This window comes from Oryzias latipes, chromosome 11, assembly GCF_053564925.1.
Source record: "Oryzias latipes strain Hd-rR chromosome 11, Olatipes_Hd-rR_3.1".
Taxonomy (NCBI): domain Eukaryota; kingdom Metazoa; phylum Chordata; class Actinopteri; order Beloniformes; family Adrianichthyidae; genus Oryzias; species Oryzias latipes.
This window is the reverse complement of record NC_136247.1, coordinates 17558584-17576190: the sequence shown is the minus strand read 5'-3', so window position 1 is coordinate 17576190 and position 17607 is coordinate 17558584. Positions and strand designations below refer to the sequence as shown.

General features: G+C 39.0%; 1 pseudogene; it reads left to right on the top strand.

Moving 5' to 3' along the window:
- The first annotated feature begins 3895 nt into the window (after window positions 1–3895).
- LOC144995554 (general transcription factor II-I repeat domain-containing protein 2B-like) lies at window positions 3896–7718 on the top strand (annotated as a pseudogene).
- Window positions 7719–17607: the final 9889 nt, after the last annotated feature.

The following is a 17607-nucleotide window of genomic DNA, read 5'->3' as shown; positions in this document are numbered from 1 at the left end:
TAATTGCATGTCCTCCTGGATTTACCAACGATCCTGACTTGTAAAGGGTTTTTGGATTTTGTTGAAGCTCGCATTACTTAAAAAAAAAAAAAAACATTTTTGTAGGAGTTCCTTCCCTGATGCCTCTATGTCTGCCAGACATCTTGGACGACTTCCCACCTGCAGCAACACTGGACCCATTAGAAAGAGAGAGTGGTGAGAGGAAGCTGTTTTCATTAAAAATACATTTAGTGAGGATTGGGAACTTCAAGCTAACATGAAGTGAGAGGCAAAACCCAGGCATAGTCTATGAAGGAGGGTTACAATGGGGGTAAAGAGAAAAAAAAAATGAAAAAACAAAAAGGCAAATGAAAGCAAGCCACAGTTTAAACCCAATTTCATAACATATTGACACGTTCACTACTGAAGTTGACAAACCTGAAATTACTTCAGAATCACAGTAAGGCGGCGGTGCGCAACCTTAACGCTCCATGGCCCGAAACAATGGCAAACAATGTAGTCACAGTCCAGCTTTAAGGACCCACTCTAATGAAAATTGTGTTTTGGGGTCTTTTTTTAGGTTGGAGTGGTGACGGGCTGTAAACTAGTGGAATTGTATGTAAACTCAGTTATGGGTGACAGGAAGGGGGTTTAGGCTTGCTCTGAGCAAACAGTTCTTCCCACAACTCAGGTGAATTTATAAAAAAAAAATGTGTTTGTTTTTTTTTTTGGCTAAAAACGGCATTATCATAACTGAAAGAGAGGAAAAAAGAGTAAGATTATTGGAGTGGGACTTTGGGGTATATATAACACATTAAACTGATATGATAGTCAAAAAACTAGAATTTTTTTAAAATACAGTATTACATGTGAATCTATGGTTTCTGCAACTTTACTAACAGCATCTTCGCAACATCAGAGAGCCAGTTGCAGCACAATATGCCAAGAAGCCTTGATAACCTGTCAAAATAAGTATTCGACATTGTAATGTTCTTACAGGAACTGGTATTCTTTACTTCCCGTAAATTTACATTTTTTTAAAAATGGGGGTCCATGTTTTTTAAATTACTACTTTTTAGTTTGTTAAAAGACGAAAAGACAGAATTAGTATTGAATAAGCTATTTATTACCTGAAGGATTGGGTATCTTAAGCATAAGAATTACAAAACACACAATTTTGTAGAAACAGTTACATCTGGTTCAGTTCAATTACCCCTAAAATTCAAAAACCTTGTTTACATTTCAGATTTGGAAAAGCTATATGCCCAAAACATGACATAAACAAGTCCACTGATGGTCCTCTACTGTAGTAGATCTGTTTGTCAACACACCGGACAGATCAAAGTTGAGTTGTGCTTTTCAGCACTGAGTTAGATTTGTGGAGAACTTATCTGCAGTCACCATCAAATTTATGAGGAGAAAATTATTTACAGGCCCTGAGGCAAGTGGAAGAAAAATCTGTTCCAATATGGAACAAGAAGACATGACCTAGAATGATAAACATCTCCTGATCAAAACACAAGAGAAGTATCAAATGCATTTAGGAAAAGTATAAGTCAATACTTAGACATCTAGGAGACTATCCTGATCATTTTGGCAATTTTTCCGTCAATTGTCATTGTTAGTCTGTCCTCAGAATATCTGCACATTTTTAGTCCACTGATTGCTCAAATTTCTTTGAGGAATTAGCATGTTCTTGTCATGTATCTTTGATTTTCTGTAGGTATTGGCTATAAGCCTGTCCGAAAAGGAATGTTTTAAGCCTAACTTTGAATGTAAAAAGTGCCAAAAGTACTTAATAGGTTATTTGATATCTCTAAGAAGTCCCTATGTGAATGTGAGTGTGTGCCCTGCAACAGACTGGCAGCCTGTTCAAGGTGTACCCCACCTTTGCCCAACAGTAGCTAGTTTGGGTTGAGTGGACCCCTGTGACCCCAACTTTTAGTGGGTTCTGAAAAGGGATGGATGGACAGACTCACTGTCCGTCTGGTTTCTTGTTACCTTACCTGACTGGTTTCCCTCCACCTAAGGATGGCTAGCATTTGTGATGCCAGAGCAGTACCTCTTTGTGCTAGAGGGTTTCATACTTAATGAGGGCTCGAGCGTCCAGTGCAGGGACCTCCCACAGCAGCACACGTTGTATGTGCTAAGCAGCAATGGGTGGACAGCATGGCAACATAAATGCTGTGAGATGTTCTCACAGCATTTACAACGGCTTTCCTCTGTTCTTTATCCACCACTACAATGTCTGGTTGGTTTGCCATTACCATCCTATCAGTCTGGATCTGGAAGTCCCACAGGATCTTTTCCCTCTCATTTTCTACCACTTTCTGAGGTGTTACCCAATTTGTTTTTTTTTTTTAACTTGTCCTGTCCAACAGCTAGGCAGACAGATGAGAGCTGAGGGCCTCTTGGGTTGGACATATTTTACTTTAACAAGAGGGGTTATTAATCTTCAGACAATCCAAAGGTATGTCTGAATAAACCCCTTTTGTAATTGAGGCCAAACTTTATTAATTTCAAACATGTCTGAAAATCTTTGGTGTTGGACCGGACGGAAAAGGAAAGAGGGGAAGAAGAGAGAGGGACGTTAGAGAGAGGGGGGGTAGGGGGTGATAATAGGAGGGGAAGGGGGATAAGACCATGAAGCAGCATAAAGCAACAAGTTTACTGGTTGTTAATCATTATGGTAAGGTTCAAATGTAAAAAAAAACAAAAAAAAGGGCGGAACCTGTCCACACACACACTCAAATGTTATAAACACACCTGTTAGTTGCAAAAATGTCCACCTGTCGACATGTACACAAAACAGATAGTGTTCACACGCATACTTATGCCTTAAAACCAACTAGTGTGAAATATTTCAGTCATTCAGTCTGTTGAGCTAACACCTGTGCTCAGGTGAGTGTTTATGTTCTTCTAAAATGGATGGTGGAACGTGAAAAGAAGGAGGGAGAGTGCCCAGCCATCCCCACCCCAAGACCCCCACCGCACCAGCAGCGGCAGCCGGAATCCCCCCAACGCCACACGGGAACCGGCAGGGAACAACCGCCGCCCGGGCGACCAAGCCCGCCACCCAGGCCAGGGCCAGCAGGGCCGCCGCAAGGCCCCCAGAGCCAGAGAGCAGGGAGGCACGGAGGGAAAGAGGGCGCCGCCCCAGCCCAACCAGGAGAGCAGCCCCCCCGCCGCGCCGGGAGAACCCAACGCAGGGCCCCACCGGAGAAGGACGCCCACAGCCCCAGACGAGCACCCCACCACCACCCAGGAGTTCCGGGCATCCCCCCGCCCCAACCCCAGGTACGAGCCAGGACCCCCCAAGGGAGACCCACTCCGCACTCCAGGCAGTCATCCGCCCGGCCCACGGTTGGTCCAGGGAGGAGCGAGGCAGGGGCCCGCCGCCCCCGCCCAGAAGGGGGGAACCCCGGGGAAAAAAGAGGGCCCACAAGGGGTGTTGTAAATATGGCCCGACCAGGCTCGGCCACAGTTGGAAATTTGGCGGGGCCCAGCACTCAGGAGCAAGGACCCAGTTTGACTTACCCATTCCAGCCACTTGATTTTGGCACTGCATGTATGCTTTCCCTGCCAACATCTTACATGGATTGTTTCAGGCGCCTCTATGCACAGCCTACACCTCGGGTCTTGTCTGGTGTGGTAGATCTGAGCCTCTATCGCTCTGCTCAGGGCTTGTTCCTGAGGTGCCAGTGCTTCAGTGGTGTCCTGCAGGCCAGCCCTTTCTAGCCACTGGTAGGACTTCTTGATATCCGCCACTTCAGTTTTGGTCCGGTGATATATCCCATGCAGGGGCTTGTGTATACCTTGAATATTCAGTTTACCTGAAACCGTCTGTCTGAAAAATGTACATAAGTTATCTTATCTTTGCTTTTTTGTATTACCTAGCTACATAGGTAATATAATCATGCATCCAGAAGTGTTCGTGTCCAAGTTCTGTTTCACAGGAAGGTGAAACTCTTTGGAGGAAACTGACTGTCTTAGCATCTTCCCAACACCAACATATTATCTGTTTCCAGACCGGAATCAAAGGACACTCTGTGTCAGTGATCCATGAGAAAAGTGCAATTAATGTTTTTTCTGATAGCACTGCAGCTGTGTTTTATCCGTTTCCCCTCCTTAGAGCTCGGCGCATATGTAAATTAGGGAATACACAACAAACTTAACAAAAGAGGAGGCGACAGAATGTGCGCCAGAGTGGGGAGAGATTGTTGCTGGGTATGATCTCTGTTCGCTCTACTCGTTTAAAGGTACCTTTGGTCTGTTGTTTTTCTTTCCTTATGTAGTTATTCTGATGTTGCAGGTTGTTTTAACCCAACACCGTTGTATAATCTGTCAATGTGTTTTTGTTAATCATGTCAAGAGTCTCATAAGCAGGGAGCCTAAACAACCATAGTGCAATCATATTGGCGGCTCTTATAAAAACACATTTTACCTTAAGTCACATTGCAAGGTTTATTCAAATTCATATTTATTTGTTGAGCACCTTTCCTGCAACAAAACCAAGTGGGTGTTTAAGGAGTGAATAATGAATCATGAGATTTTTTTTTTTTAAGTTCTTGTGAAATTTCTTCTCGTAAATAAGAAAAAAAAATATTCCTCAGATATTCAAAGAATTTCCAGAAAAGGCTTTGTACAGTAAAAACATATGTTTATTAGAGTGGAAATTCTTCGCTGTGCATTAAATCAAATGTTTTATTGATTACATTTTTTTTTTTAAATAGTTATTTAGTTTTCTTAGGGGGTTTGAATTTATTACCAACACTGTTTTCTTCCTTGCCAAGTTGAAATGACTCCTAGTACAAAAGAAAAATCAATCTAAGAATCCAGAAGATATTTATAAAATCCTGTTGAACTGAAGGTGTATTGTGGAGTCTCAGCCTCAGGTCAAAACATGTTTTGTGAATTGGATATGCCGTAATTTCCTTTTCAGCAGTAAATTCACGTTTCAGAGAGGGTATGTACCCCCATAATTTAATCTGCACTCTCTGCCCCCAGGCCAGAGACAACATTACAGATTTATTTTATTAGCAAAGGTTCCATTTAAAAAGACACCAATGATGAGGGGAAATATTACCAACTTAAACCGGATTTCAGCCAGTTCAAACACATCAACAATGGTAATATTTCTTAATAAAACAATAGGACAACAAAAGAGGCTTTCCTGATGTATTACAAGGATTTTAATTTTACTCAAACACATCGTACACAGACATTTATTCACTTGGTGTTTGTATGTTGAGACTCTGACCTTGCAAGTAAACCAAAAATCAAACACATCATATGGTCTAAAAAAACTTAGATTTTCGTGATTTCGAAAGTTCAATGTAGTTCCATCAAGCAACTGTTTTTTTCTGTCATTTTTTAAGTCCCTTCACTTATTCAGGAAACTTCTATATTTTATCTCTATACCTTCCCTCAATTGCATGATGCAACATGTAGTGCTGTTGGTGTAACTCTAACAGCATGTCACCACCATAGTCCTTATGAATTAATTTCAAAATGAAAACAAATTTCCATATAATAGTAACCATGCGAGTTTCATCAGGCCCTGAATGTATGCGCCTGAAGAATCCCGTCTCTTGCTGCTTTTGTCAGCTCATTTGTTCTCTTGTCCATTGTGTCTCTGTGGTCTGCTCTGTTAACCCATCCTGTCAGATTTTTCTGTTCCTCTCCCATTCCAAGTCATGCTATTCCCTGGATAACCTTGGATTTCTTTCTGCTTGTGTTGCATCTTCAGTTTTTGCTTATTTTGTGATCCTACCATCCTAAAGCCCACTACATTTTTTCTCCTCGCTATGACAAGATTATTTTTTGCAAAATTTATACATTTACTTTTTGGTTTCTGGGTCATGAAGCTTTTTACAGGCTCCTATATATCTGTGGGGACAAGCCTAAAGCTGTAGATAAGTTTTTTTTTTCCCCAGACCACCTTCATGAAAAACAAAAGTTTCATTTGTAATGTCTTTCAAAGGGGGACACTACATTCAACCCGAAAGACCTTGTTGTAGAGCTGGAACACACACACACACACACACACACACACACACACACACACACACACACACCCACACAAACACACCTAGATATATATTCAATACACACACACACACAGTCTTTGATGAGGCTTTACTCTTTCGGATATAATTAAATAAGATGTATATAACTTTTAATATTTTAATGAATTTGGTTTTAAAACATCCAAATCAAGGAAGGTCATCTCCACCACAGAAATCATAGCAGCTCCTTTTATTTTTTTTGTGTTAATTTAATGTGTTTTCAACAGATAATATAAATTCAACTGTTTAAAAATATAGATTTCATCACGCAATTCATCAAATCTTATGGTGCTAAAAAACACACAAAAGGCTTTTATTTCTACAACCAGATTAGGTTTGGTCAGTACAGTATGTTCGAAAATAAAACAAACAATAATTGAATAATAGAAAAAATATATTAATAAAGTAAATCAGGTGAATATTTGTGTTTACCATATTGGTAAATTTATAAAAAAAAAAAAGGCTGAAATAATAAATAAAATTATTGCTTCCCAAAAAATTATTTTATCAAATATTATTTAATGTGTCAGCTTTAATTTTCATCCATTGGATTAGGAATCTGACAGTTGAGAAATGTATGTCTGCCAAAATAAATGTCTAATAACATGCATTCATTTGATATATTCTTTTTTTTTAATTTGCCTTTTAATTTTTACTCGCCCACATATTCTTCAATTCCTTATTTATCACTGAATGTCATGGAAGCTATTTGATTTACAGATTTTTGCTAGTTCCTAATCAAGCCCCCCCCCCACTTAGATTTTTAATTTTTACTGTGTCACTTTTAGCTTGATAGTTTTTAGACCATACCTGGGCATTGCACGGCCCCCGGGCCACATACGGCCCTTTGGGTAACTAAATTGGAAATTACAAAATGAACACGTTTTCTCATTTCACCATACTCATATTTGTCTGTGGGATAACAGAATTCAAGATTATGGATGAGCTTGCAGCAATGCGGCCCATCAAAGGAACGACAACAGGGATTTATTTACGGAGGTAAATGGCTGTATAGATACCCTTGGGGTTAAAGTGGGACAAACTGGCAGGTGTCGCAACGGACGTTTTTTCCAAATCTTAGAGGTAAAAATGTCAGACTTTTGAAACGTATGCAAGATAAAGTGACTGAAATTGATGCAGATTAAAAGTTGGTATTTTTCCATTTTATTAAACGCCAACATGTGTTGTGCAGGTCAGTGCTAAAAATTTCCCATGTTATTGATGTAAACTTCATCAGGGCACTGGCATTGAATCCAAGACAGTTTGTTGCACTTTTAGAGGAGCATGAGTCTGAGTATAGTGACATCAGCTGACACCCAGCTGTCAGATGGCTCGGCCTGGGCAAAGTGCTAAAAAGAGTTTGGGACATGAAGGCAGAGATCCGAGAATTCTGTGGGGAAAAAAAGGCAAAGACATCCCAGAGCTTTCAGATGAGGACTGGTTGGCAGATTTTGCATTTGTTGTCGATGTGACTGCACTGATGAATGACCTGAACACCAAACTGCGAGGCAAGGGCCTTTTCTTCATCAAATGCATAGCCTGGTGAAGGCTTTCATGAGAAAGCTGCAGTTTCTTTCAAGCCAACTGGAGAGCAACACTCACACTCATTTGGAAACCCTGAAGAAGACACACCTTCAGCTGATCACCTCTGCAGGTACTCATCCATGCTAGGAGCATTGCATGGTGAGTTTTCAAGGCAATTTGAAGATCTTAGAACAATCGAGGAGGAAATTCACATGATATCCTCTCCGTTTGCCTGCAGTGTGCATAATGCACCCAGTGATGTTCAGGTGGAGCTCATTAACCTGCAGTCTGATGCAGTACTGGCAGAGCCCTTTAAGTCAGGATCTCTCCTGTATTTCTACTCTTCTCTTGAGGAGGAGAACTTTCCAAACATGAGGAGACATGCTCAATAGAAGTTGGTTCTCTTTGGCTCTACCTACATATGTGAACAAACATTCTCCGTGATGAAGTTTACAAAATCCACAAACGGGAGCTCTCTCTCTGATGATCATCTGTCAGCTGTGCTTCGCATCTAGACCTCAAAAATTGAACCTGACTTTGATGCACTGGTTAAAGCCCAGCAGAGACTAGATTTCACTCACTGAACAACAAAAAAACAACAAGAAAAAAACAGCTTAAAAACACCAAATTGGGTGGCTAACCTACAAATGTAGGTGTGTAAAGCCACTGACTAGCAGTGGACTGGGATACTTTCTTTGGAAGCCTTTTTCTCAAAATCACAGTTTAGTGATGTTCAAAGACTTATAATATGATGTGTCTTGCTTAATGTTTGGAGCACAAAGACACTATTGTGATGTCCTTATAATGCTAAAAACCTCTTTCCAACAGTATTTGAAACTCAGAATGTATTTTGGAGTGTGTGTGACGGAAAATGTTCACTAATATAAATCATAAATAGTTATAAAAAGAAAAGTTCATATTTTGTTTGCCATTGGTTTGGGAAATTTTCTTAAATAAAGGATTATTTTTTGTAAGGTAACGTAGCTTTTTCATTGCTTAATTATAGCATATAGCCTACTCATACTAGCTAGTCATAACAATGCTATTTATTGCATATTATAAAAAAAATACAATTACCGTAATTTATATTTATATAGAGTGCACCTGATTATAAGCCGCACCCGTTACATTTTTAAAGGATAAAACATTTTGTACATACATAAGCCGCATCGGTCTATAAGCCGCAAGTGCCTACATTGAAACATGTGCTGTAGAATGAGGACGTGTATGTGCTGAAATGGATATGGAGGGAGGGGACGTGCAGCGCAAGAGGGAGCGCTCTCACTCACTCACTTGCTCTGCTCACGCACAGCTCGCTGACACACATACTCATTCTACAACACCTGTACACTGTAGTTTGTTCATTAGTTAGATAGTTAGTTGTTATTGTTATTTGTTAATAAAGAATAGTGCGTCATAATTATTAACTTTACCGTATTCATTTGTGACGCGGCCACCAGGGGATTGTGTGTTTGGAGGAGTTGCGACACCGCAACTCCTGCTGCTTCATCACTGCGGTGATCAAAAATCCCACACCGTATCAGCTCTATTCCAATCAGTGCATGTGACGTGGCAGTAACACGGCAGCATTATGGTAGTAACAGCACTAACAGGGCTGGTTAAAAAAACATACCGGTAAAAGTCACTGAGAGAGAAAAAAAAAAGGTCACTGAGAGCAGCAGTAACTTATAGGCGCGCTTCCTGTGCATTGAAACCATGGAAGTCTTCCTCCTCAGTGTCAGATTGGAATAGCGTCAGATATTTCTCACCACACACTCTCTCCTTCGTTGTCGCTGTCAGTGTCACTCTCATCTTGAGGCAAATTCTCTCCTGAGCTTGCGCTGTTCTCTCCGTCACGCAGCAAACCGTCTTTTCCAAACCTGTTGGTGATGGTGGATTTTTTTCACATTACTTTTAACGACTGCTTTTAACTTGAAAGCTGCGTCATATGCATTTCTTCTTGCATTTTCCATGTTGAGGGTCTGTTCGTGCTATTCATTTACAAAGCAGGAATTTACATCAAACTTGAGTCTTCCTCGACACATATACCGTATTCCCCCTGTGTCACTCTTACCCTTTCTGCTCGAGCGCCCCTAGCGGTCATTAGAAAAAATGCATAAATTAGCCGCATCACTGAATCAGGCACAGGGTTGAAAACGTGTGATAAAGGTAGCGCATTATAATCCGGAAAATATAGTAATAATATGGAGAATTGAATTCAGCCTTTGGACCGGCCCTCTACAATATTCTCTGTCTCTTATGTGGCCCCATGGAAAAGATAATTGGCCACCCCTTTTTTAGATCATAGTTTTCTTTGTTTTATCATCCATTTGGATTTTATAAGATCTCCAGTTTGTGTATTTTTAGGGATTTTAGTTTTTGTCTGGCATGTGGGTGAACCCCCCAGTGTATTTTAAGTCCATGCAATAAATATCAGCAGAAGTTAAATAAGTATGAGTTTGAATTACCAAATAGTATGCAGACCAAGGCCGAATCTGAATACTTCCACTACCCCTACGGCTTCTCCCCACCCCTACATTTAGCCCTCCAATCAGAGAATAACAGAAAAATAGTGTCCTCTTATTCACATTAATCTCTCACTCCATGACATCATCAATAGTCGCTAGTCATCCACGTTAGTACGTAGCTGCCAGCGCTCGGAAAATGCATAACAACATCAGTTTTGTAACTTTAAAAAGTCATGCGTAAACAAAAAATGCGTTGCTTACATCTACAAACAAACGTCTGTGCTCTAGAGCACACCCACATGAAAAAAATGCACACAACGCAGCTACAAGTGTTTCCCCTTCAAAAACTATTTCGGACAACCCTACCCCTCCAAATGCACCTACAATTGGAGACATAGGGAGAAGCTGAAGGGGTAGGGGAAGAATTCGGATTCGGCCCAATACTTGTACTTCCATATGAAATTGATTTTTCGCATTAAGTTTCATGGTGGTAAATATTGAAATTTCAATCTGAGCCATTTCTTGTGGACTTTGCTTGCGTTCATGTATGTGTGTGCTTCCTCTTTCAGTTTATAAATATGCATGTTTCTTGGTTGGGGATTCCAGCCTGCACTTAATCATGAGCAGGTGGGGTTGTTTGTCTGTGTGGTCCTGTGCTGGACCGGCCACCTGTCTGGTGTGGATGCTGCCTCTCGCTGGAGGATGGCTGGGATCGGTTCCAGCACACTTCTTTGGGCCTAAACAGGGAAAAAAAGCAGGCAGGGAAAACGAATCGTTCCATATGAGGCCTCATTATCTCATGAGGAAGTTTTTGTTTGGTAAATTACAGACCATCCTTGTTTTACCCTCTTTTCTCTTCTACTTTGTCATCCTGATCTTACATCACATCTTTCCATGACCTCCTCACCAAGTTATATACATATGAGAGCATAACAGTAGATCCTCACAGGCATCATCTTGCTACACTAAATCTGTTTCTATGGTATTCATGATTGGGATTTGGGAATGTGATCTGCTATAGGTTGTAAAATTCTTAAGTCCTTTATCACATGGTGTCACTTGCTAAGGCAGGAAGTGGCTGTCTTTGTATGCACACCAACTTACAAAAACTGAACCACCTTGCATCCAAAAGAAGAATGTCTGATAGTTGTTGCTTCATTGGAAGCAGACATCTCTGAGGAGTCATGCTAGGACTTCTTTTTTTTTTTCTAGAGAATTGCGTCTGAAATAAAAATTAAAAAAAAATATTGGTTGTGGTTTTGCATATTTCAAACGACAAGCGGCCCCAGAGGGGAACCAGAAAACACTCGCATTTGTATTGAGCACTTTGTCAACAGTTGAAGGATGTTTTTCATTTTTTTCTGTTTGCTGACAGTTGCTGTATAATACTTTTTGGATATTTTTCATTGTACTTAACTAAAATGATGTACACTGAACATAAACTGGATGTTGGCTGGAGCTCCTCTGGATACTGGAATACAAAGAGATTATTTGAAAATTTTTCCTGCCAAAACATTACCTCATTTAACATTACCTCAAGAAGTAACAACAGATAAGATCTCTCGTCTTCACTTTTGTAATAAGGATTTATTTTTTTCCTTTTTACCGTATTTTTGGACCATAAGTTGATCCTGAGCGTAAATCTCAGCAGCCATATAATGCTTAAGAAATTAAGAAAAAAATAAAAATTTGGTTGCTTCCACGAAGTGCGTTAATGCTGATCATGGACACTTCAAAGGCCTTAAACCACTTATACCAGGGTCACTTACAAAAGAAATAAATATTTAAACAGCTTTTAGTCCTTTATTTTTGTTATTTTATGGCTTGGATCACTTTTTCACGAGAAGTGGACTATTTGTTACGTGGTGTCGCGCATTGTCACGGTCATGTTACCGTGCCATACCACCGCTACAGTCAAGGTCTGGCGATATAAAATGATATATACTGTTCGCCACGATGGGTTTAATGAAGCATCAGTTCAGAGAGAAAGTTCAGTTTCAGCTTGTTTTTGTCCAGATGATGAAGCTAAAGTTTGTTTTAAAGAAGCCAGCGCAGTGATACAGAACATTTAAACTACGTGACCGGAACTTCTTTTTTAGCCGTGTGGTTAACACTATGGTATTTCACTTTTTAATGCACACCCAGCAGCCGATCAGAATTAAGTATTCACCCGGACCATGGTATAAACTCTTTATATTACATCAAATCACTAAATTCTTTGAATTCTTCATCTCCTGTTTCACTTTGGACCAATTCTGTGAAGCCCGGGGTAAGTCAGAGCGACGCTTCTTTTTCAGTGTTGCTATCAGTAGCAAATACTAATACACACACCAACAATGCCCTCTAGTGTTTGTTGCTACTTATTTTTAAGTTGCATCTGAGTATAGGTCCCACCCTTGGCCAAACTATGCAAAAAACATGCTTCATACTCCACAAATTACAGTATCTGTACAAATTATTGAGTATTGTTGACCCATTAGGAATTAGAAACAATTGTCTGTATTGTGCTCTGTTGTGTAAAGTGAGGCTAACTCGACCATGTAGACATAGATATGCTGAAGTTCCGCTCTGGAAGTGACTTTGCCGTTGGAAAAAAACGGTTCTGCGGGTGTTAGAAATGGATCACTGGAACCCAAAACTCACAACCTTTCATATTTTTTTCTTTTTGTTGCTTTTTTAGAAGAAACTCAATAAACGAAACTGCTGGAAAACTGACCCTATGCTGTATTCTGTAGCACAAAGTCTAGTGCAAACCACCATCTTGGATTGCTATTTTGCCCTCCAGGCAGCTGCGTGGGTCATGTGACTGAAAATAGTCTTTCTTTCTTTTGATCAGACAACCAAAAAGGATATTAAGAGGAGTCACGGATGCGTGTGTTTGGGGACTGGTATCGGTTGGATGGGTGATCAGAGTGGTACACATCACTAGCTCAAGGCATCAGGCCCACTTAAAAGGAGGTAGCTCACACAGGGCCACTGATCCACAAGAGCAAAGAGAAAAACAAAGCAGTATGTTATCACACAAGAGGGGAACAGGAGTCCTCTTTTGCCCTTTCTGATCTCCTCATCGTCCGCTGTCTCTCTCTAAATCTCCTCATCTCCTGCTTGACTGATGAAAAAAACTCCATTGCCAGGTTTATTTTGACATTATCCATCACATTTCAGATCAGTTACAGCTTATTTTTCTTTATCATGCAGTGAAAAAAAAGAATAATGCAACAGATATTGCAGCAGTCTTTGATTTGAATTTTGTTTCTTTCAGTTTTATTTCTGTCACTGTTTTTTATTCTGAAAGTCAAAATTTATCTGCCTTTGTTCAGTAAGTTTGAAGTATGTCTGCAAGAAATGTAAAACATTCTGTAGCAAAAATCGTTTTCTTTCACCATAATCACAGGGTCTGAAGTTGGACTATCTTATCTGACAGCGAAATTTATGCTGCATTGACTCTATTATAACAACCTATTAAAGCCACCATAAAATAACAAGAGCAACTATGAGAGTAAAGTCAAAAAAATACAATTTTGAGAAAAAAGTCAAAATTTTATGAGAATGAAGTCATAAAATTATAAGAAATAGCTGTATTATTTTAAAAAAATAAACAATTTACCAGAATAAAGTTGTAAATTTATGCTTAAGAAAGTCATACATTTACAGGGAAAAAGCTATTTAAAACCTAAGGCTACATTTAGTTTTTAAATTGTTTAATCAAAGACAATTGAACACACCTGTTTAGCTAATAGCTGGTAATTCAGAGAAATCGGGTGGATATCGCACTACTAAATCTATTTTATCTTACTTGTTTTTTAAATGTACAACTCTTTTGCATGAAATTACAACTTTGCTTTTAAAAAAAAACAGAACTTCTTTCTTGTAAAATTATGACTTAATTTAATAATAAATTTAATAATGAATTTAATAATAAATTTAAAATATTCTAATGAAAGGTTTTGTTTTAATTTTTTTTTACTCTATTCTTAGACATTCTTTACTGATATTATTAATTTAACTTTTCTTATTATCATTTTTTAACATTACTTTCATAAACACGTGACTTTTTATTTAATCGTATAACTTTTTTTTACATCATCATCAAGTTATTCTCACAAAATTTTGTTCTTTTTCCTTGTCTTGTACAAATTTTTTCATTAAATTTACCCCCCCCAAAAGAAAAAGTAGATTTTGTCCCTCATAATTTCACGACGTTATTCACATAGAAATTTTATTTCTTTCTAACAAATTCATGACTTTTTTTTCTCTGAATTTTACTTTATTCCCATAAAATGTTTGACTTTTTCTCATCATTTTATAACAAAAATTATTATAATTATTCATATAAAATGTTGTCTCCTACATTTTTTTGGACATTTTTCTCATAATTTAATCCTTTTTTCTCACCTTTTTTCATTTCATGGTGGCCCTTATACTCTGTCGTACTCATTAAAATATGAAATAAAGACTATTTGTGTTCTGTGCATGAAGTTGTTTAATATTATATTTCATTCTTGAAAATCTGCTTGAGTACTGTGATGCTTAGGGTTTTACTAAAGAATTTGAAGAAGCACAAACTTGAATTATGGTGTTAAGGTCTTGTTCAAGGTCTGCAGAAAAGATGCTAAGCATTTGCAGTTTGACAGTTTGATGTTTTAAACACGTTTTTTAATTAGTTTGTTGCATGCTTCAGAAACATGGCTTCGGGCTAACTTTCAGATAAGTTTTTGTTGGTTATAATTACACATCTTGAAAATAGTAGAGCTTCTTCGGGCTTTATTATAAATTTAAATACGTGTTTTTCTCCTTTTATTCCACATTCATTAATACTAATTGTAAAAAAAATCAATATGGCTCCAAGATAGGGCATACTTTTCTTATTGTAGGCTTATTTTTTACTTCATAGGATCCCTTGAAAAGTTAAATTATAAAGGTGGAATGAAACCGAGATAGAGTTTTTATTTTTTGCTGAAATGAGTCCTTGCCATGAGGCCCAACCTTTGTGCCCTCCCCATTTTCCCTTTGACCTGTTCCATCCTCCATATCGCTGCCACTCTCACACAGTCTGCCGCCCAGTTCTCTGCTCATTCCTCCATCTCATCAAGTAATGTGAGGACGCCTCCTCCAGAGGAATGTTATTTCCTCTGTGAATGTTGCCAGTGCTCTAAGCCTTTTCTTCTCACACAATCTCACTCACAAGTGTTTTTCATCTTTCTGCCTTTCTCTTATCTCCCAGGAGGAGGAAAAAAGGAAAAGGGCCGCCAAGCAGGAACAAAAGATGGGATGTGCACTCCGTTTTCTGTGTGCTTTGTTGGTTTACCCCAATGTCCTTGACTGCCTGACCTGACGCCCCCCTTGCTCCATGTTTTTGCCCATTTTTTGTCCTCTTCAAAGAGAAGAATAATTAGCAGAACTGTTGTGTACTTGCACAGGTGACTGAGCTCATTTTTTCAAATTATGGCTAAAAGCAACAACTTCTTTGGAACAGTTCCGAGGGCCATTGTATTAACCCTTTACCGTCCTTCTTCCTTCATCGCCTTTGGATAACTGCACAATGATTTCCCCAAAAGGTAATTCCAGAGATTACAGTCAGGCCCCCTCTTTTGCAGTTGTTAGAAAAAAGGAGTGCTTATAAACCAACAGCATGTTGTCAGCATTCGTTTAGCATCCTCGCCTCGGTGAAATTGAGCAAGGAAAAGGAAGCATATTAGCTGCATGATTGAGATGAGAAAGGTAAATGCGCCTGTGGGAAGTTGATTGATCAAGCGGATAGTGTAATATCCGCTGTGATTGCACACGCGTATAGTTGTGCGTCGAAAGAGCGGGAAGGTGGTTGATACGGCCCTGCGAGGAAGGCCAGATGTTTCCACTATTAAAAGTTTGAAGGATATTAGGGTCACAGAGTTTCTTCCGCTGAAGAGGAAGCTTTTCATTATATGGCAAGTAGTAGGTCAGCCCAAGTCACCGCACAGCTAATCACTCACACACACAATCAAATGGTCGGTGGTTGGCAGAATCCCAGAGAAGCTCACAGCTTTTATCCTCTCATTAGGTTTAATCAACAAGTGATCGATGGGGTTACATGGCATGATAACGCAGCAAACAGTTAATTTAAAACGCCAAAGAACTTTGGGTGATGATCAATGTTTTCAGTGTTTGCTGACTGGGTTTTAATGTTTGCTTATTAAACCCTGAGCATTTTCTTTTTTCTTTTACTTTCACGTGTATTTTTAATTTGATTTTTTCATGTTCCTGTTGGGGCGTCGTGTCACTCTGAGCAGAGCAAATTCTCGTCCTGACTGTGAATTAGGGCAGCACAGAAGATCACATGAGAAATGACAATCCGCAGCATGAATTGTGACTTTGTCTTTTCTTCTTCTTGTCTGTTTAGAACATTTCAAGTTTTTCTAATCATTCCAACAGCAGAAAGTGACATACTCGTTTCAAATTTAAATGCCACATTTTGCATGATCTTTAGTGAATAACACGCAAAATAAATGACACTGTTATTTCAATACTGGAAATTCTAAACCTGTAATATTAGTAACTGAAAAAGACTTGCTTTACAGATGTACAAAAGAAAACAAACACAATCTTTACATTTTTTAACTAAAAAATATTGTAATTTGTCTTTGAATCATAAACGTTTTTCCATGCTAATGTTCTGCAGTGGGCTTAAAGACCCACTCAGAACATCTGTGGATCTATTTTTAAAAGCGTGCCAAGGTCTTTTAATTAGGATTATGCCATTTTTCAGCCCAAATGTTTTCAAACACTGTCTTTTTATCAGGACATAGTTTCTGCAGAGCCACAAGAGTCATTCAGAATTTTTTCTCTGAGTTGTGGGGCAGGACTGCTGGGGCGAAAATAAGCTTTCACTTATTTCCCTTGATCCCTTTGTTTACACCAGGGGTCACCAACCTTTTTGAAACTGAGAGTTACTTCATGGTTAAAGTCCAAATGAAGGGCAACCACTTTGATAGACTCTCCTGAAACAACACAGTAGCTCAGTTTGCTTTTATTTATGTAATAGTTAATGATACTCATAAAAGTGAAACGATGAATCACTTTAATAATTTCTCACAATAACTAATTAGTAGGCGGGAAACAGATATCAATATTCATTCATAAATTCATTCAAACTTCCAAAATAAGTGAAACCGGAATGTGCACACATATATATATTTTTTATTTCAAGAATTTTTTTTCATGTTATTTTATGTAATAACACTTTCTTTTGAAAATAGTCTATAGTATTCACTTGGAGAACTGCAACAATTTGAGGGCCGGTCAGAATTTTGGAACATAATGATGTGGGTTGATCCAGATGAATGCAGAAGCTGCCATATTGGAGCCAGAAGACGTCAGTAAGCAGTGATTGGTCTGAATCGATCAGAGTCACAGTTTCTATGGCAGCCATTCTTACAAATGCGTGGGTTTTCTTCCGGGACACCGGTTTCCTCCCACTGTCCAAAAACATTCTTCATAGGTTAAGTGGTTACTCTGAATTGTTCATAGGTGTGAATATGAGAGTGCACGAGTTTGTGATTTTGGCCCTGTCCAGGGTGTCCCCAGCCATC